General features: G+C 42.2%; 2 pseudogenes; one reads left to right on the top strand and one right to left on the bottom strand.

The window, feature by feature from the left end:
• Positions 1-5,479: 5,479 nt before the first annotated feature.
• LOC113440776 (GTP-binding protein Di-Ras2-like) lies at positions 5,480-7,080 on the bottom strand (annotated as a pseudogene).
• Positions 7,081-18,276: 11,196 nt separating this feature from the next.
• On the top strand, positions 18,277-19,410 carry LOC148125118 (endogenous retrovirus group K member 5 Gag polyprotein-like; annotated as a pseudogene).
• The last annotated feature ends 1,032 nt before the right edge of the window (positions 19,411-20,442 follow it).

Genomic DNA, 20,442 nt, shown 5'->3' on the forward strand with positions numbered 1-20,442 from the left:
AGATGGTAAGGAAGTAACAGGCAGTAGAGAGAAAGCAGAACTGCTAACTCATTCTTTATAAGAGTGTTCACACAAAAAGAAATTAAAGCCCAACCTATCAAAAACCTAACTGGAAAAGACAGACTAGAAATAAAAATTAAAATAAACAAGAAAATGGTTAAAGAACCCCTATCTGAGCTTAACGAATATAAATCACTGGAAACTGATGGTTTGCAACCCAGAGTTCTGAAGGAGCTGGCAGTTGTTATCTCAGAAACATTGTATCATATCTTTCAAAAATCCTAGAATACCCGGGGAATTACCTGATGCTTAGAAAAGAGGTGGCTGACGTGGTTCCCATCTTCAAAAAAGGGGTAAAAAAACCAGACCCAGGAAACTACAGACCAATCAACCTAACATAAATATCTGGGAAAAATACTGGAAAACATCAAAAACAGATCTGCAAGCATCTAGAAACAAATAAAATCAGAGGTGGTATTCAGTCAGTTTTGACAGGTGCTGGAGAACCGGTAATGGAAGTTTTGAATAGTTCAGAGAACTGGCAAATACCACCTCTGACTGGCCCTGCCCCCATCTATTCTCTGCCTCCTGAGTCCCAGCTGATCAGCTAGGTCTTCTTTTGTTGCCCTGCACAGGAGAATGGAGCTGGAAAGCAGGTTAGGGGGGTGAGAAGGGAATGGGGATTTTACAGTATCCTTCCCCTGGGGTGGGGTGAAAATGGAGATTTTGCAGTATATCCTTCCCCTAGAGTGGGTTGGAAATGCAGATTTTACAGTATCCTTCCCCTGCCAAGCCCACCAAGCCACACCACACCCACCAAGCTACGCCCACAGAACCGGTAGTAAAAAAAATTGAATACCATCACTGAATAAAGTTATAATTAAAAGCCACTGTGGGTTTGTTAAAAACGGATCATGCCAAACCAATCTTATTTCATTCTTTGACAAAGTGAATAAATTAGTAAACCAGCAAAATGCTGTGGACATAGTGTACTTAGATTTCAGTAAGGTATTCAACAAAATAGACCACAACCTATTTCTTGGGCAATAGACAGCCCCACCGCCAGATGGATTGGTAATTGGCTGACAAACCATACTCAAGGAGTTGTCCTTAATGGTACTACATATCCATCTTAGGCTGAGTACTATTCAATACCTTCATAAATGACTTAGATGGGGGAATAGAAAAGGAACTCATCAAATTTACAGATAACCCTAAGCTGGAAGAAATAGCCAACATTCCAGAAGATGAGTTCAGGATCCAAAAAGATCTTGACAGACTTGAACAATGGTCCCTATCCAACAACATGAAATTTAATGTGGAGAAAAGCAAGTTTTACACTTAGGCAGGAAAAAAACAAAGGTACCAGTTCAGATTAGGTGAAACCCTGGTTCAAAAACAATAGCTGTGAGAGGAACCTTGGAGCTCTAGTGGACAATCACTTAAGTCAGTCAGCAGTGTGTGGCACCAGCCAAAAAAGCTAACTGATTGAATAAACAGAGCATAGAATCAAAATCACATGAAGTATTAGCACCACTTTATAGAACCCTAGGAAGGCTACATGTGGAATACTGCATCCAGTTTTGGTCACCACATTACAAAAAAAGATGTTGAGACTTTTGAAAAAGTGCAAACAAGAGCAACTAAAACAATTATAGGCCTGGAATCTAAAATAAATGAAGAACAGTTGCAGGATTGGGGTTTGGCCAGTCTAGAGAAAAGAAAAATTATGATATCAGTATTGTATTCCAGTATTTGATGGGTTGCACCTGTAGGCAGGACAAGAAACAATGGATAGAAACTAATCAAGGAGAGAAGCAATGTGGAACTAAGGAGAAACTCCTTAATAGTGAAAACAATTAACCAGTGAAACAGCTTGATGTAAGAAGTTGTAGATGCTTCATCACTGGAGGTTTTTTTAGAAGAGACTGGACAATCGTTTTTCCAAAATAATATAGGTTCTCTTGCCTGAATAGGGGGTTGGACTAGAAGACCTCGAAGATCCCTTTCAGTTCTATTTGGATTGATTGATTGACTGAGAGTCAGCAGGTTAATTTGTGAGACACAGTCTTAAAACAAGGTTTGCAAGCTTTTGGAATGAAGAGTTCTGTGCTACTTTAAAATTAAAGGAATGAAGTAACAGCCTATTGGCAAAAAAATAATAATTTGTGAGTTAGGGATTGTAATATTAGCATTTCAAAAGAGAGTATAGATGAGAATTATCTTCCTTGGAGTGTATCATGTAGGAGTGTATCATGTAGGGGGCATGCATAAGCGCACCAACGTGCCTACTGTCCTTGTCCTATTGTTTCTTTTATTTTTCTTATATCTATCCATGTATTCATAACTATGTTTTTACTTATACCTATTATCTTGTAAGCAATTGACAAACCAAATAAAATAAAATAAAAAATAAATCATAACTGTGAAATGATGCCAGTTCAGTACAATGTCTCATAAAATATCTCTCTCTCTCTCTCTCTCTCTCCTCAAGCCTGACACACATGATTAAAAAGAATCTAATACACAAGCCTGAGGGTGGCACATGAGATTCTGTCAAAACGTCGCTATAACTTTAAAAGCACAACTATTAAGATGAAGAAACCTAAATACCATACATATAAATACCTGTGAAAACGTAAGAATATGTATGTATGTATGTATGTATGTATGTATGTATGTATGTATGTATGTATATATGTATATATGTGTGTGTATGTGTGTATCTGTCTATCTATCTATCTATCTATCTATCTATCTATCTATCTATCTATCTATCTATCTATCTAAAACATTGTATTGTATTAATAATTGCTACATTATACCGTACCATCTTTATATTACATGCTGAAAAGGTTGGTTAGATATGATTTGGTCAGATTTTATTTCCAGATATTATGCTTTTAAGTAGTTTACAGTGTCAAAAATCCTTCAGAAATCTGGGTGCTCATTTTACTGATCTTGGAAGGATGAAAGGCTGATTCAGCCTTGAGCTGGTGAGAACTGAACTGCCAAACTGCTGGCAACTAGCAGTCAGCAGAATTAGTCTGCAATACTTCATTCTAACCACTGCACCACTACGGCTCTTATATATGCATATACTCCTCATTTTATTTATGATCGATATTACTAAGTGTAGAAATAGACACAGGTGTTAAGGAACACATGCATGATCTTGCAGAACCACTATATGCTTAAAAACAAGGATTTATAAATGTGAAATAAAAATGGTTACATCAAAGTCATTGATCTGCAGTTCTATAGTCACTTCATTTTCTAACACTTGAATGTGCTTAAAGACCAGCAAGTGCTGTCAATTTTATCTGCCCTTCTCATACTTAAGGTTAACTGACTATGGTAACTGAATTTTTAAAAAATCTGCTTCCCTTTCCCTTCCCATGCCACCACTGATCTGTTATGTTGATGACTCATTTGGGAATGGGTAGGAAAGGGAATATTCAAGCGTTAAGCATAATAAACAACACTATTTACCTTTATGCAATGTAGAGATATATTTAATTATTTAATTACAATGTTTTTTTCTGAAAAAATAGAGAATCGGCAAATGCATTTGAAGATTTTCTTAAGGCATGTACACTCTCCTGAGCTATCTCTAGTTTACAGATTGGTGAAGACGAAGGTGCAGAATGCTGCAATAAATACCAGCAACATTAAATGCCATCCACAAATAATGACAGGTGAATTGGGGTAATAGTCTTACTGTCATGGAAAATGTGATAATAGAAGAAGGTGTTAAGGTTGAGCAGCAGGAAGTACCATTTATCCTCATCTTATTATTCTGTAATGCCTCCTTAACTTAAACTCGTGTTATCTTCAACCCACAGAGCACTCTACAAGTCAAAGAAAAGACATGGATTACTTCAGGACAGCAAATAGCTATAGGAAAAGGATTTATTTATTGTGCCTTCAAATCATTTTTGACTCCTGACAGCTCTGGACTACATTTTCTGGGCAAGATTTCAGAAGTGGTTTGCCCTTGTCTTCTTCCTAGGGCTGAGAAAGAATAATAGTGCAAGGATCCTCAACTGACTTCATACCTATGGTTGGACTAGATCACACAGTTTCTAGCTTAGTGTCTTAATCACTACATCAAACTGGCTATAAGTAACCACTCTGAATTCAAGGCTGTCTTCTTGTTTTTAAATCTAGAACTTGTACAGTTCTGTTCTTTTTGCTTATTGGCTGATTCTTGCAACTCTTCCCATACAAAGGTTAGCCCAGATTAGAACTGAGAAGAATTCTATCTGCTTTCTTCTCTGTCAACATAGGAATTAGACTGAGTGCAAGGTGCCAGATCACTTGGTTTCTACACAAGTAACTGCTTTGGAACAGAATAGCTTGTTTGAATTTGTTAGAGACTTGGCAAATGGAGTCTCACTAGTGGAATCCCTTTTTAAAGGATTTCCAAGTTAAACAATAACTATGGTAGGCTACTATAGTTCAAAATAGAAAAAGCACTTAGACTTATATTCCACTTCATAGTGCTTTACGGCTCTCTCTAAATTGTTTAAAGAGTGAGCATGTTGCCCCCAACAATCTGGATCTTCATTTTACTGACTGGAAGGATGGAAGGCTGAGTCAACCTTGATCTGGTGAGAACTGCAATAGTACATTCTAACCACTGCACCACCACAGCTCTTCTTCTATCCATCTAAGGAATTTTTAGCCCTTCTACCAAAAAGTTCTCCCTCTGGTCCAGATGTGCCAATCCTAAAATATAAAGGATAACTGTAAGTACACAGTTGCAAATGAGAGAAGATTTAATTAAGAATTTTCTTATAAAAATCAATCCATTCAAATGTGTAGATATAAAAATAGTTTACTGAGAAAAAAGTATAGAGAGAATAAAGGCAATTATCACACATAGATAATTCCAAATATAAGTCAAATGCTGTATTAGGTTTTTGGGAAAGTACACATGTTCTTAGTGCTGATTTTAAAAAAGTAAAAGGTTAAAATATTCAATTGTAGAAAATCTAGGTTTATGCCAACCTTTGATTCTTGGGCATTTCCTATCATCTGAACTTAGTGACTTCTTTTCCGGCACCAAACATGAAAATGATGATATTGGCATTATCTTGAAAATCATGTGGTACAAAGATTGTTTGGAAGGAGAAGAATATTCTATCATAATTTACTAGATTCTCTGCATGGATTGCTTCTGTGACTATGTAGACAGACAAGACAGACTACGTAGACAAGGAAGAAACTGACCACAGAATGTGAGAACATATCATGTGGCCAGCATGAAGCCGAAAGCTTGAAAAAATAAACATTTGGTCTTGGTGACAATTGGATCCTGCAGCATTATCCTGGGACATGTATATGTGCCTTCATTCGTGACATACTTTGCCATTAATTTATAAAGGATTTATTTATTTTAGTCATACACAAGGTATCAAATGTATCTCACCTTATAGAACTCATGCTTCTGTGAATATACTTTTGTTGCTGCAGACTAACCATCCACCCACAGACCTAGATTTCTTGTCTTTTCCAAATTAAGGAGCCCTTCAAAAAGCTCCTGAGGTTCATTTAAGCTGAAGTCTGCATGAAAGAGCATTTCCACTTAATAGCAAGGACTTCTTCACTGGTGCCCAATTCTCTCTGGATGTCATAACTCTTCCTTCAGCATAATTGGGACTTTTGAATGTCTCCCTTGAGCTGAGAGATCTGTTCATAGATTGATAAAAGCTTTTCTACTGGCTGTCTGCTGGTAATAGAATATACCAAAATGAATGTATAGCCTTTAGAAATGGAGAGTCTCTGCATTGCAGGGAACTGGTGTCTTGCAGTAGTGTTTGTGATCTGAAGAATACAGAAGTTCGTGTCACATCACCTAGCAATAAGAAACTTCAGAAGTGGGAATGTACATCTTTCAGAAAGTCCTCTTTGTGAAATGAAGTACCAAAGAATCCTTACCAATACCAGCCACTCCAAACACAACCACTCTAGTAATCAGTACTTTACTGTAGTATCCTGCTTGTACAGTTGGGATCCGGTGAAAAATCTTGAAATGGTGAACAGCCCTGGGGAGAAGAGAATTCAAAACAAAATATAACCAAGCTTAGAGAGAAAGACCTTTGTGTGGAAGCTGTTTTCCATTCAGAGAGTCTGCATGCAGGGAAGATTCCATTCCTTCTTTAGTTGAAGTTCTTAGGGTTAATCTTGCAAAAAGGACAGTCATTTTCACACACACAAACCTCCACAAAAGCCATTAAGCAAGAATCTAAAGCAATGTTTTTCCATTGAATGAGGCAGTGATGGGATTCTACTTTTTTTACTACCAGTTTTGTAGGCGTGACTTGGTGGGCATGGTGTGGCTTGATGGGCATGGCAGGGAAAGGTTACTGTACAATCTCCATTCCCTTCCCACTTCTGGGGGAAGGTTACTGCAAAATCCCCATTCCCTCCTCACCCTACTAACCTGCTTTCCAGCTCCGTTCTCCTGTGCAGGGCAACAAAAGAAGACCCAGCCAATCAGCTGGGACTCGGGAGGCAGAGAATAGATGGGTGGGACCAATCAGAGATGGTATTTGCCGGTTCTCCAAACTACTCAAAATTTCCATTACAGGTTCTCCAGAACTGATCAGAACCTGCTGAATACCACTTCTGGAATGAAGAATTTGGGGAGTTGAAATATTCTCATCTGGAAATTACTGTCATCCTGGACTAAATCAAAGAGCAGAAAGACATATTTCTTTATACAACAAGAAGCTTAATCTGCCAATTTTATCAACATTATTTCTTGGCCACTATATTAAGAAAGGAGCAAAAACAGGGCATAAATATATTTTAAGAAATTATAAGTTAGATAAAACAGCTTACTAGAGCAGGTACTTAGCTTGGTGCCCACCAGATATTTTGTCAGGATACTGTGCTAGAGAAAGCTAATTCTGAATACAAAATAAGCGGGAAGGGCAGATCATATTTCATACTAAGAATATCCTTACTACTCTGATAATGCACTGGTTTTTTTGTCCTGAATGAAACAAACCTAGAAATTTGTGTCAGATGCAATTGCAGTAGATGTTGCTGAATAATTTCTCTGAATATCATTGTTTTCTCCATAAAGATAATTATTGTTAAAAGGAAGCAGGAGAACTGATGAGTTTAAAGTAATAAACGATTATCAAGTGACCTCAAGAATTTATTCTATTCAGTTCAATAATTCTTGAAAGAATTGTAAACTATCAGAAGCTGCATAAGGTTGATTCACTAATTATTCCTCCTCCTCTATTTCCAATTTTGATTTTCTGCCTTTCAGCAATTCACTGTAAGATGAACTGCTGACAATAGTTAAATTGCAGTCACCACTCTGTAAGACACAGTGTAAACTCGGAATTTAGGTATGTTATCTCTTCCTTTATATTTTTATCTCTGACCAAAGAAAGGGGATAACATTTCTTTAGTAGATATGGTATTGTCTTATCTATGCATTCCTCTGGATATAATTTGCACCTACAAAAACAAACAGATTACTCTGATTGATGCATTCAAAAATTCACATGGATAAGAAAAGTCATATACTTATTTATTTAATTTATTGGGAAACATAAACTGAGCTTCCTTTTAAAATATTCTGTCAATATATTCAGGGCTACATATAAACTGCAACCAGCTTACGATATGTAGAACTGCTGAAAGAAGTTAACCTTTGAACTCCTAATCCCAAATGATTTTGAATCATTTGCTATGACTTCCAGGGAAACTGTATCTGTTGGGAACTATAATGAAGTTTCATTATACTGAAGCTGTGATCCTGAGGGAGGAGGAGATGGAAGAAGATGGAAGACGAAGAAGATTTTTTTAACATAGTCTTGAAACAGAAAACTTTAATAAAAGGCATAAGGGGCAAAATTGTGTTCATGTCATTTTCCATCAATTCTCTGTCTTGTGCTTGCCAACTGAAGTCATTATAAATACTTCCAATAGGGGCATCCCACTCTGATTGGCATCCTTGTTTTTTTTTTTTTTAGAATAGTTATTCCTCTGCAGTCATTTTGTTCTGGATGGTCCAAGCTCTCTTGCTTTCCAGTTCAGTTTTGTCTTAAGAAGAAACATATCTTGTAGGTGATCCAACAAGTGTCAGGCTCCAAAAAAACCAACCAACCAACCAACAAGAAAGACACACCCAGTTACTCCAAAGCAGTTTCTTTTATTGTTCCCCACTTATAGACAGAAATCTTGCTAAACTAAAGGAAACTACTTGCATCATTAAAGATATACCCTGAGAACATCTAGGGAGGAGCTGTCTGCACTCTCTTCCACCCAAGCAAACTATCCAAGCCTTTGCTGTTTCTTGCTCTTTTGGAATACAACTCCTCTCTTCTGGGAATTCAAACTAAACTCCACCATGCCTGATTCCATTAAGCCAAACTTTTCTTGACCTATGTCTTTTCATCCCTTTTAGAAGCTTAGAGCCCCAATTAATACCTATATTTCCTGTTATGTCCTGAGGACTCAAGGAGTTCTCACTCAGGTCCACTCACTTTGTGTGGGCGTTATTCCCCCATTCCCATTGGTTGGTTCTCCCCAGCAGCCAGCTATAAAAGCAGGCTGCGGGGTCCAACTGGCTGCTGATTGCTGCGAGCCAGTTCCAGGCTTGGCAAGCACGGTCAGCCCTTTATTTGTAAAATAAAGTACTGTTGCACTCATGCTCTGGTTCAGCCTCTCATTGCTCAAACTTAACACTGGCGACGAAGGTGGGATGGCTACCAGAAGCACCTTGCAACCGCTGAGTCACTAGCCACCGATCTACAGCCCAGAGAGAGCGATCGGCTGGCGACAAGGGAAACGCTGATCCGCAGCCAGAGAGAGCGGTCAGCTAGCGAAACGAGCGATCAAAAAGAGCAAACGCAGATCCGCAGCCAGAGAAAGCGGTCTGAGTCAAATAGTTAGAAGCGTCTGTAGCCGCTTGTTAGCCCGCTACGGGAAAGTGAAGCGCTGCGAGCCGCAGCCGCTCTGCATTTGGCGCGAAATTCAAACGGGTGTCATTTGAATTTCGAGCCAGTAGGAATCACAGCACAGCGCTGTAGAGAGTCACTAACGCCCACTTTTTTGGCGCGAATCAAGACACCTCCAACGGCTAGCAGCCAACGTGGTAACCCAGAGAGAGAGAAAGAGAGGGTAGCAAAAACCTCTCCAGAGCTGATATCACTAGTAACTCACGAGCGTTCGTAGTCCCAGAGAGATTTTTTCCGCAGGTAGCCCAGCCGTTCCAGCACCATGAGTTCCAATCCAGTATTCCCGGCGTTTAAACCAGACGAAGAGAAGTGGGAATCGTATAAGAACCGTTTCAATCATTACATCGATGCGGTCGGCCTGTCGGATGTGGGAGAGCATCGGAAAAAATCCTATTTCCTAATCTACTGCGGAGCCACCGTTTACGATACCGCTGCAGCACTCGTGGCGCCGAGAGAATTGAAAAACGTTCCGTGGTCCGAGTTGCTTGAGATCCTCACAAACCACTACGCTCCCAGGCCTTCACAAATCGCCAGGAGGTTCACGTTCCGAATGAGGAAGCAATCAAGTAAGGAGACCATCAACCAATATATGGCCGCCCTCAGAACAGCAGCCCTGCACTGCGGGTTTGGAACATACCTGGAGGACATGCTCCTCGATCAATTGGTTTGTGGGGTCAAGGATCTCAACCTACAGAGGCGACTGCTAGCTAAAAAGACCTCAACCTCGCGCAAGCGTAGAGGAGGCCCTAGCAGCCGAGCTAGCAACGAACTCAGCCACCGAAATTCAGGGCCCAAGCGCCAAGCTAGCAGCGTTCCCAGTCCATTCCGAAGAGGTGGAAGCGGAGGAAGGCCACAACGATGAGAACGATGTCCATCGCCTCACCAATGACAGACGGTCGCAGGTAGGGGCCAAACAAGAATACACTGGTCCACCCAAGCACATCACCCTGTGCCTAGCCTGTGGGGGATCACATCAAAGGGCCACCTGCAAGTTTAAAGGAGCCGTTTGCAACAACTGCCATAAGAGGGGGCACATTGCGAGAGTCTGCCAAGCCCCCAAAGCGCTGCACAAAGACCCCGTCCTCGCACTCGGGACCACAGAGGCAAGTATTAAACTGTCGCACGCACCGCCTTGCCAGGCGTACTTGCCACTCTGTTAGTAAAATTTCTCTCTCCGTTTCCCTAGAAGGTAAACTGTGCCACATGGAGGTTGACACAGGGTCAGCGCTCTCAATAATCTCATGGAACACCCTCAAGAGACTCCACCCCAGCCTATCTACTACCCGGCTTCAGAGATGCCAGTTCGGTCTGAAGGACTACCAGGGGAAGGCCATTCCCGTGATTGGCAGAGGCAAGTTCTTTGTCAGTTTTAGAGCTTTTAAAGGCCACCTACCTCTAGTGGTAGTTAACGGCAATCTACCCACCTTATTGGGGCTCGATTGGTTTCCCCACCTCGGCCTAGGGTTAACAGGAGTCCATGCTGTCTCAACCTCAGACACTGACTCCTTATTCGCTGACTACGCAGATGTGTTCAGCGAGGAGCTGGGGTGTTATAATGGAACCCCCATCTCGTTCACCGTTGACCCCCAGGCAGTCCCAATCAGATTAAAACCACGTAGAGTTCCATTTGCTATTCGACCAAAACTAGATGCTGAATTGGATAAACTACTAAAACAAGGGGTCATTGAGCCAACAGATTTCGCCAAGTGGGAGACGCCCATTGTCACACCCCTCAAAAAAGATGGTAGCCTGAGAATTTGCTCGGACTACAAGACAACAATCAATAAATATTTACAAGTTAGCGCCTACCCCGTGCCCGTCATTCAGCACTTATTGCACACATTCGAACCGGGCAGTATTTTTGCTAAATTGGACATGTCTCAAGCATATCAACAGTTCCCTGTTGATAACCAAACAGCGGAACTTCAGACCATCGTCACTCACAGGGGTGCCTTCCAATGCAAGCATCTCCAATTTGGCGTAAGTGTTGCCCGGGTATTTTTCAATCCCTCATGGAGCGGATTTTGCAGGGCCTCCTGGTGTAGTACCCTACTTCGACGACATCTTGGTCTCGGCCAGGGACAGACCCCAACTCTTCCAGAGAGTGCGAGCAGTGTTAGAGAGGTTCAGACAGCATGGCCTCAAGTTAAAAAAAAAGAAAATGCGCCATTGCCACTAGACAGGTGGACTTTCTGGGTTATAAAATTGACGCCTCTGGCATTCACCCCCTGGAGTCCAAGGTCAGGGCGATCCACGAAGCTCCCACACCGACCTCCAAAACGGAGCTACAAGCTTTCTTGGGGCTCCTAAACTTTATGCATCCTTTTTGCCCCATAAAGCCTCAGTAGCCGAACCCCTACACAGATTACTAGACAAAAAGTCACCGTGGCACTGGGGGCACAAAGAAGACCAGGCGTTTAACGCCGTCAAATCACTACTTACGTCAGAGGCAGTGCTCATCCAATTCGACCCCAACCTTCCTTTAGTACTGGCAGCAGACACATCCCCTTTTGGAATTGGGGCGGTCCTTAGTCACCGACTCGCCAATGGCGCCGAGGCCCCATCGCCTTTTTCTCCAGGACGCTCTCGGCCACGGAGCGAAATTACAGCCAAATAGACAAGGAAGCCCTAGCAGCTGTTGCAGCCGTGAAAAAGTTTCACGAATTCCTTTTGGCCACTTCTTCGAACTGGTCACCGACCATAAGCCCCTCCTGGGCCTACTGGCCGGTGACAAACAGACACCTCAAGTCCTCTCCCCTCGGATGACAAGGTGGACACTTTTCCTAGCGGCCTACTCATACAAACTTATCCACCGCCCGGGCAAAACTCTATCCCACGCTGACGCGCTCAGTCGCTGCCCCTTACCCGCTCCGGCTGAAGACCCAGCTCCTGTCAATGCCATTTTTGAAATCACCCAGTTGGACCTGCCCATCACCGCCCTTGACATCGCCGCCAAAACCAAGGCAGACCAAACGCTCGCCCAGGTGCTCGACTGGGTGAGGAGGGGTGGCCGGGAGGCAATGTTGATAACAAATTCGCACCCTTTAAGACTCGCATGCAGGAGCTGTCCAGTTTGCAGGGTTGTCTACTGTGGGGCACTCGAGTGGTCATTCCGACCTCGCTGCGTACCCAAGTCCTGGAAGCGTTGCACGAGGGACACCCGGCATTGTGAGAATGAAGGCGTTGGCACGCAGCTACGTGTGGTGGCCGGGTCTAGACGAGGACATTGTCAATTGGGTAAGTTCCTGCAGCATTTGCCAGGAATCCCGTCCTGCTCCCCCATCGCCACCCCTACCAGATGGGAGAGCGCCAGCGCCCTTGGTCTAGAATCCATATCGATCTGGCTGGCCCGTGCATGGAAAGATGTTCCTAGTGGTCGTGGATGCTTATTCCAAATGGATAGACGTGGCGCAGCTATCCTCGACCACCACACTAGCAATCACCAACGTGTTAACGCGCCTGTTCGTTACACATGGACTACCCGACTCCTTGGTCTCCGATAATGGCCCACAGTTCGCATCAGTAGAATTCAGCCGTTTTGCAGCCAACCTAGGCATTCGCCACATTTTCACAGCCCCATTTCACCCTGCGAGTAATGGGTTGGCTGAAAGGGCCGTCAGGACCACCAAAGAGGCCCTCGCTAGGTTTGGCAGAGATGACTGGCACCACAAACTCTCACGGTTCCTGATGAGCCAGCACTCAACCCCCTGTGCAGTCACCAATAAGTCCCCAGCGGAACTTCTGATGGGCCGGCACCTGAGGACTGTATTAGATAGACTGCACCCACAATACTGCCCTGACTCTCCCCTCGCTTCCACTTTGGGGGTTAGACATTTTATGTTACAGGAGCCGATATTCGCAAGGAATTTCGCTGGGGACCCACTTTGGATTCCGGGCGAGGTCATCGCCGTCACTGGGCCGAGATCGTATAGAGTCAGGCTGGAGGATGGTCGCGTCTGGAGGAGACACATAGACCAACTCAGAAGGCACCTCAGCAACCTCGCAAACAAGAATCCAGAGTCTCCAGTCGAAGGGGAACCGTCTCATCCGCCACCCAGCCACACCGCACCCAGTGACCAGTCTGTGCCAGCGGTCGTTCCGGTCAGCCCAAACTCAGACAACAGCGCCCAGAGAGTTGACCAACCGGATCCAACCCACGAGAGCTTGACCCCAGAAACCAACCCGGTGGTTTCCGAGGATGCCCAGTCCAGAGAGAGTGTTGGCGACACTATGCCAGCTCAACCGTCACAGACTGATACCGAACAGTCAGACAATGTTCCCGAGTTGCGCCGCTCCGGGCGCCAACACAAACCCCCCATCTACCTCAAGGACTATTCGTGTTCGCATCTGGGGGGAAGGGGTGTTATGTCCTGAGGACTCAAGGAGTTCTCACTCAGGTCCACTCACTTTGTGTGGGCGTTATTCCCCCATTCCCATTGGTTGGTTCTCCCCAGCAGCCAGCTATAAAAGCAGGCTGCGGGGTCCAACTGGCTGCTGATTGCTGCGAGCCAGTTCCAGGCTTGGCAAGCACGGTCAGCCCTTTATTTGTAAAATAAAGTACTGTTGCACTCATGCTCTGGTTCAGCCTCTCATTGCTCAAACTTAACATTTCCTATTTTAGTTTCTGTCCAGCCTTGATAAAGCATGCTGCCCTTATTTCCCCTTTTAAACACTGCTGCAAATCTCTTTTTTTCTCCCCACCCCCCTTAAAACACCTTTAAGTTGAGCAGCTTGGCTCTGACTTTAACTGGAGATGAGACAGGGAAATGGATATGTTTATAGGAAGATATCTAAGAGCTTAGAAACTACTGCACTTTGGAACAAAATCCAGGAGAGAACTATTCATCCTTTTCTGAGAGTTTTCCCCAAGGAAACCCAGGAGTGCCACTCATAGCTTCCTGCCAGGGCCACCTGGCAGATAAGGGCAGCCATGAAGAAGAAAGCTGTTGGTAGAACTGTCCAGTTCTCCCAAATGTTGAGTTCAAAACACAGAAAGTCTTGAAATGAAGCTTTGCTTCTATGAAGCTGAACAACCAGTTGTTCCATGTTATAAAATTATTGACGTAAATGTAACATAGGAATTAAGAAAAAATGGTTTCCTTTGTTTTGATCATTGTAGTATCAGAATAATGATAGTATAATAATAATAAAAAAGAATCTATGTTACTATGAAATGAGAGAACTTGTGAATAGGGTTGTAAAGCACCTATGTATGCCAACCTCTAGGAAAACAAAGTAAAAGAAATTGCCTGATGAAGATAGAACAATCTTTAAAAGAAAAAGGCAGCTACTTTCTATTTGGAAATCACTTCTAGATTTTGTGCTTGCAATGGAAAATAATGAAACATTGACTTTGGGTTTTGTTGTTATGGAAATGGATACATATATTAAGTATGTAGTTGAGGCTTTAATGTTATTATGATAACATTATCATATTATGATATTATTGCAATAAAAAGAGTTGGAAGTCAATGCTTTTCTTTTTCTTTCCCCCTTTATATTCCCCTTTTTATTTCCCCCTTTCCCTCCCCCATTTCCCCATTACTTTCATTTTCATTTGTATTTTCTACTTTGATAAGTTTAATGAAATTATAACATAAAATAGAATCCAAAGGCAGCTATTAAGGAGACATGTCCATCAAGAGGCCAACTTATGAGGCTTGCCTTACCTTCCAAGACTGAAGTGTTGAATAACCAAACAGGGTCTATGGTGGCTGTGATCCAGAGTGAACACTACCTTCACTCTGTGCCAACCCAATGCAATCCTGCCTGGAATTTTTAAAGTTGGCTTTAGGAACAGCCAGAGCACCACAGCAAAGAAGCAGTTTGAATTGCCATCTGGAATTGAGCAAATTCTGATGTACAGTATTTAAGAAAATACTGTAACATAGTACATCCATGGAATTGGAACATGCTTGAAGCATCATAAAAAGCATATTTTTAAATGTGCCACAGCTGTTGCTGATATTACATATCCACATAGAACCAAACGATATAACAAGGATTTTCAGATCCTCTGTAAAATTCCAGTCAAGTATTTAGCATACAAAATAAGAATCAAAATTTCAAAATGGGTTCATATCTCTCATCTTTGTGTTCAATGCAACACAAAATGTCAAATAGTGTACATTCCTGTGGGATCTACAGAAAAACAATCATGTTGCAGCTTCTAAATGATCTAATCATTGCAAAAGTTATCTAGTGGAAGCTTCTGAACAATACTTTTGAGATTACTTTTTCTTTACTTTTGTTCTTTCTATAAGGCAACATCCTCCTATAAAATATGATAGCATTTTTGATGAGACACTGTTCCATTTTGGAACTGAACATTTTTTCCTGGATAAAGTCTATAAGCTGATCAGTTTTAAGCAGATTTCATATGATGTTAGCAACTATTAACCAGAAGGCAAGATTTTTTAGCAAAGCCTTTTGCGGGGAGGTAAGTAAATTTGCCCCTAATGAGGGCAAATAACTTTCCTCTGTTTTCTTTCTAAACAGCTATATGGCTATATATGTACTATAGTTATTATATGTACAAGAAGAAAGAATATAATATACTATAAATTAAATATACAAGAATAATGTAATGTAATGTAATGTAATGTAATGTAATGTAATGTAATGTAATGTAATGTAATGTAATAATATAATATAATATAATATAATATAATATAATATAATATAATATAATATAATATAATATAATAATATAACTGTGCTATGATTGAAATGCTGAAAGCTGGTGATCACAGTTTACACAATATACTAGCAAATCTATACTCAAGATGCTTCAAAGAAGAAAAAATATCCAATGCAATGAAAAATGCTGAACTGATTCCTATACAGAAGAAAGGGCTCAATTATTTAAAGAACTATTGCCCAATAAACTTCTTTCAATCATCTACAAGTTTTTCACTAAGATAATAGCAAAAAGAATATTGATAACATTAAATGATGCACAGCCAAAGGAGCAGGCAGAAGTGGCTACAGAAAAATAGATAACATCCAGGTTGTTCAGCAAGTCATTGAATGGCACAACGAGTACATCATATCTCTGTGCATGACTTTCATTGACTACAAAAAGGCATTTAACTAAGTATTCCCACAAGCAATAATGAATGCATTGCTCAATCAAGGCGTAGGCATTGCTTACATAAAGTTACTACAATCAATATATGAAAAAACAATGGTGACAATTTGCCTTAGTGATCTTAAAGTGGAAATCAACATAGAAAAAGGTAGATAACAAGGCAATACAATATCACCTATCCTTTTCTCAGCCTACCTTAAAGAAGCATTTTGCAAACTAGACTGGGCAAAATGTAGAATAAAAATCAATGGTGTCTATTTAAATCACTTAAGATTTTCAGATGATGTTGTTTTCTCTTCTCACAAGACCCAGATGAGCTACAAAGACACATACAAGAGTTGCACAAAGCAGGAGAACCATTTGGCTTAAAAATAAATGTGAAAAGTTAGGTTTAGGTTAGGTTTAATAAATTCAACAAAGAAAACAAATATATCTGGAGAAGAACTAGATATAGTAGACCACTACTTATATCTTGTCCAATGGATCTCGTTGTGAGAGGAGATCTTGGAATCTTAGTGGATAACCAGCTAAATATGAGCCAGCAGTGTGCAGCAGCAGCCACCAAAAAAGCTAATGCAATCCTAAATTGCATTAACAGAGGGATACAATCAAGATCAAGGGAAGTATTAATACCACTCTATAAAGCCTTAGTAAGACCACACCTAGAGTACTGCATCCAGTTTTGGTCACCACATTATAAAAAAGATGTTGAGACTCTAGAAAAAGTACAGAGAAGAGCAACCAGGATAATTAGGGGACTGGAGACTAAAACATATGAAGAACAGTTATAGGAACTGGGCTTGGCTAGTCTAGTAAAGAGAAGGACCAGGGGAGACATGATAGCACTCTTCCAATATCTGAGGGGCTACCACAGAGAGAAAGGGGTCAAGCTATTTTCTAAAGCACCTGTAGGCCAGACAAGGAATAATGGATGAAAACTGAACCAGGAGAGATTTAACCTGGAAATAAGCAGAAACTTTCTGACAGTGAGAACAATCAACCAATGGAACAGCTCTCCCTTGGAAGTTGTGGGAGTGTCATCACTTGAGACTTTCAAGAAGAGATTGGACTCCCATCTGTCAGAAATGGCATAGAGTCTCCCGCTTAGGGGTTGGACTAGACAACCTACAAGGTCCCTTCCAACTCTGATTATCGTTATCTATTGTCACTCTTGCCAGCTCATGAAGCTTAGATAGGAGAGGTGAAGCCATGACAGGTATCTCACTGTGGGAACTATGATTCTTTGTTCTTTGTGTACGTGCTAGGACAACAGAGCCTTCTGGTAGTTGGCTGGAACACGAAGCAAGGAGCAAAGACAAATTGTTGCCATTTCTTAACCAGAACTGTAGCAAACTTAAACTCTGCAGGCTTGTATGCTTTATGCGAATGATCAGTGCATGTTGTGTGATGTAATGCGTTTGTGATAGGACGTTAACAAAATTGCTACGTTAACAAAGATTGCTTCTAATAAAAGAGGGTTTCGGAGTTCTCTCTGCGCTCTCATCCCAAGACAACTTTGCGAAGTGTCTTCTTTTCATGAGAGACCACCACAACTGGTGACCCCAACGTGATCTACTCAAAAGAGATACGTCTTTGGCACACCCATTCTCATCGTCTGGAATAGACTTGGTGCACCTCATCCGCTTGAATTGCTGGCGACAACGGATCCCTCGTGAGTATGGATGGTAGATTCTCTAAGGAGCAGGCAGCTCACATTCAGAAAATCAGAGAATTGACCAAATGAATTTTTTTTACCTTTAAAAAGGGGGGCTCCCTTCATGCCCCCCTCCCAGAAACCTCTATTGAGGAACTCCTAGAATACATTTGGCAACACTGCCCTTTTTATCCGGCTAAAGGCAGTATCAAAACTACAGTATGGAAGGAGATTGGAAAATACCTTCATGCAAGTCCTAGGGCCCCTTCGTCTATATTAATTGCTTGGAGGGTGGTTTTTGAGGCTCTCTTCTCTCTAGAGCAACCCCTACTTGGCCCCCTTTCTGGACCTCCTCCCTATGTGAATCCTGCTGTACAACTCTTGCCCCCCGCTGTGGCGCCTGTGTCTCTTAAACCGACTGCCCCCCCAGAGGCAAATGAGGTTGGTAAACCTCCCCCCCTTCTCCTGACCCCCTCTCACCCAATCCCTCTTCTTCTTCTCTTGTTCTCCCTTCTGTGCCTTCCTCTCCTGCCTTACTCCCTCCTATGGGCACGGTTCATGCCGCCATCTCTGCAGGAGTTAGAACTGGTGAGTTAGATCACTCTGACTGCCCATTGGCGTTCCCATTAGTTTATGCGCAGAACGCGCAGGGACAAAACATCCCGCACTGGGAACCCATCCCTGTTAAATCAATCAAAGATATCAAACAAGCTGTACAAATGTATGGTATTCAGGCTCCATTTACGATGGGATTATTTAGAATGATGGCTAACGCCCATATAATGATCCCAGCTGATTGGTATAGCCTTTTTCATATGACTCTAACAGGGACTCAATTTGTTGTATGGCAATCGGAGTTTCTCCATCATTGTCTCCTATTGGCAGCTCAAAATCCGAATCTTACTGCAAATGAACTGGCAGGAGAGGGTGCCTTTGCTGCTCCCGCAGCTCAATATAATAGCCCTATTAATGCTCTTAACTTTTCTGCACAAGCCGCTCTGCTTGTTCTCTCTCGCTTGGATGACCCTCATACCTCCGCACAATCTTTTGCAAAAATTCTACAAAATTCCAATGAACCCTATGCCAATTTTGTTGAATGCCTCCAAACGGCCCTACAAAGGCAAATTACAAATGAGGCAGCTCGTCAGGAAATTCTTCTTAAATTGGCATATGAGAACGCTAATGCAGACTGTAAAACCTTGCTTACTCCCTTGATTAATTCTCCAGATGCCACTCTAGCCCAATTCCTACAAGCCTGCAGGGTGGTGGGAACACACCAATACACTTCCGAAATGATGGCTGCAGCTATCACCAGAGGTAATAAGTCATCTGGTAATTGTTACAATTGTGGGAAGCCTGGCCATTTTAAATCACAATGCCGAGCCCCCGGCGGGGGGGGCAGCAAAGCCCTCCGCCAGTAGAGATGTTCGACCAAAACAGTCTCCCCGAAATGTAAGAAAGGCTATCATTGGGCTAATCAATGTCAATCAAAAACTGAACCCTCGGGAAATGAGTAGAGGGGCCGGCAGCTAGCCCCTCTCCCAAGGCTGCCCATATACCATCCACTGTGTATGAATTATCAGTGGCAGAAGATGTGCTCATATCCTTTCCCCATCTACCACTCTCTGTCAGCGCACAGCTTCCTCCTTCTGCCTCCTTCTCCTCCGATAAAACTGCTCTTATAAAGTCTCACCCTCATGCCCTCCTCAAAGGAATCTCTGTGGTTCCCGATCTGCTTTATCCTTCCTCAAAACTCTCAGCCATTAACCTTTCTGTGCTATCCACTCTTCCAACGAAGTTACAAAAGGGTGATGTCGTAGCAAAAATGATCATGGTACCGCAACTTCCCTCTGATGTGCTTGCCCTCACTAGATCTATCACCGAAACTAAGCCCACACTCTTGGCTTTAATCAAGGGTCGCTGCTTCACCGGTCTTCTGGACTCTGGTGCTGACGTCTCGGTGATATGCTCTGACGAGTGGCCTACAGACTGGGAAACAGAGACCTCCCCATCAGTAAGAGGTGTAGGAGGGATTCAAACAGCTCACATCAGTAAGTTTTGGCTCCCTGTGACTTCTGAAAACCTCACAGGGACTGCACAAATAAAGCCCGTCATCCTCCCCCTTCACACGAATTTGTGGGGGAGGGACTTGCTCTCTCAATTTGGTGCTAAATTGCAGCTAGAATGACTCACCCTCTTCCCCTTCACTTGACCTTAAGCACGGACATTCCTGTTTGGGTTGATCAATGGCCATTGCCAGCAAATAAATTGCTTGCATTGCAGCAATTAACAGCCGCATCCGCTGCTACTATTCTATTCGCTTTCTCTCTTTCTCCCCTAACCCCTTGGGACAGTCATAACTATTTTCATCAAAATAAAAGGGCTCTTGATTAAGATGAATATTCTGCCAAAATTTCTATATTTATTCCAGACAATTCCAATCAAACTAAATAAAATTTTTTTTATGGAACTAAACAAGATAACATTGAATTTCATTTGGCAGGGGAAAAAAGCTAGGATTAATGTAAAAGCCCTACAAGATCTGAAAAGCAGAGGAGGGTTAGCCTTGCCAAACTGGGAAATATATCATACGGCAGCCACCCTACTATGGATAAAGGATTGGGTGAATCTAACCAACAAAAGAACACTAGTATTAGAAGGCCACGATATGCAGAAAGGATGGCATGCCTTTCTGTGGGAATCTGGGAAAC

Source organism: Pseudonaja textilis, chromosome 8 (assembly GCF_049901715.1).
Source record: "Pseudonaja textilis isolate UNSWEBS1 chromosome 8, rPseTex1.2, whole genome shotgun sequence".
In the NCBI taxonomy this organism is placed as follows: Eukaryota; Metazoa; Chordata; class Lepidosauria; order Squamata; family Elapidae; genus Pseudonaja; species Pseudonaja textilis.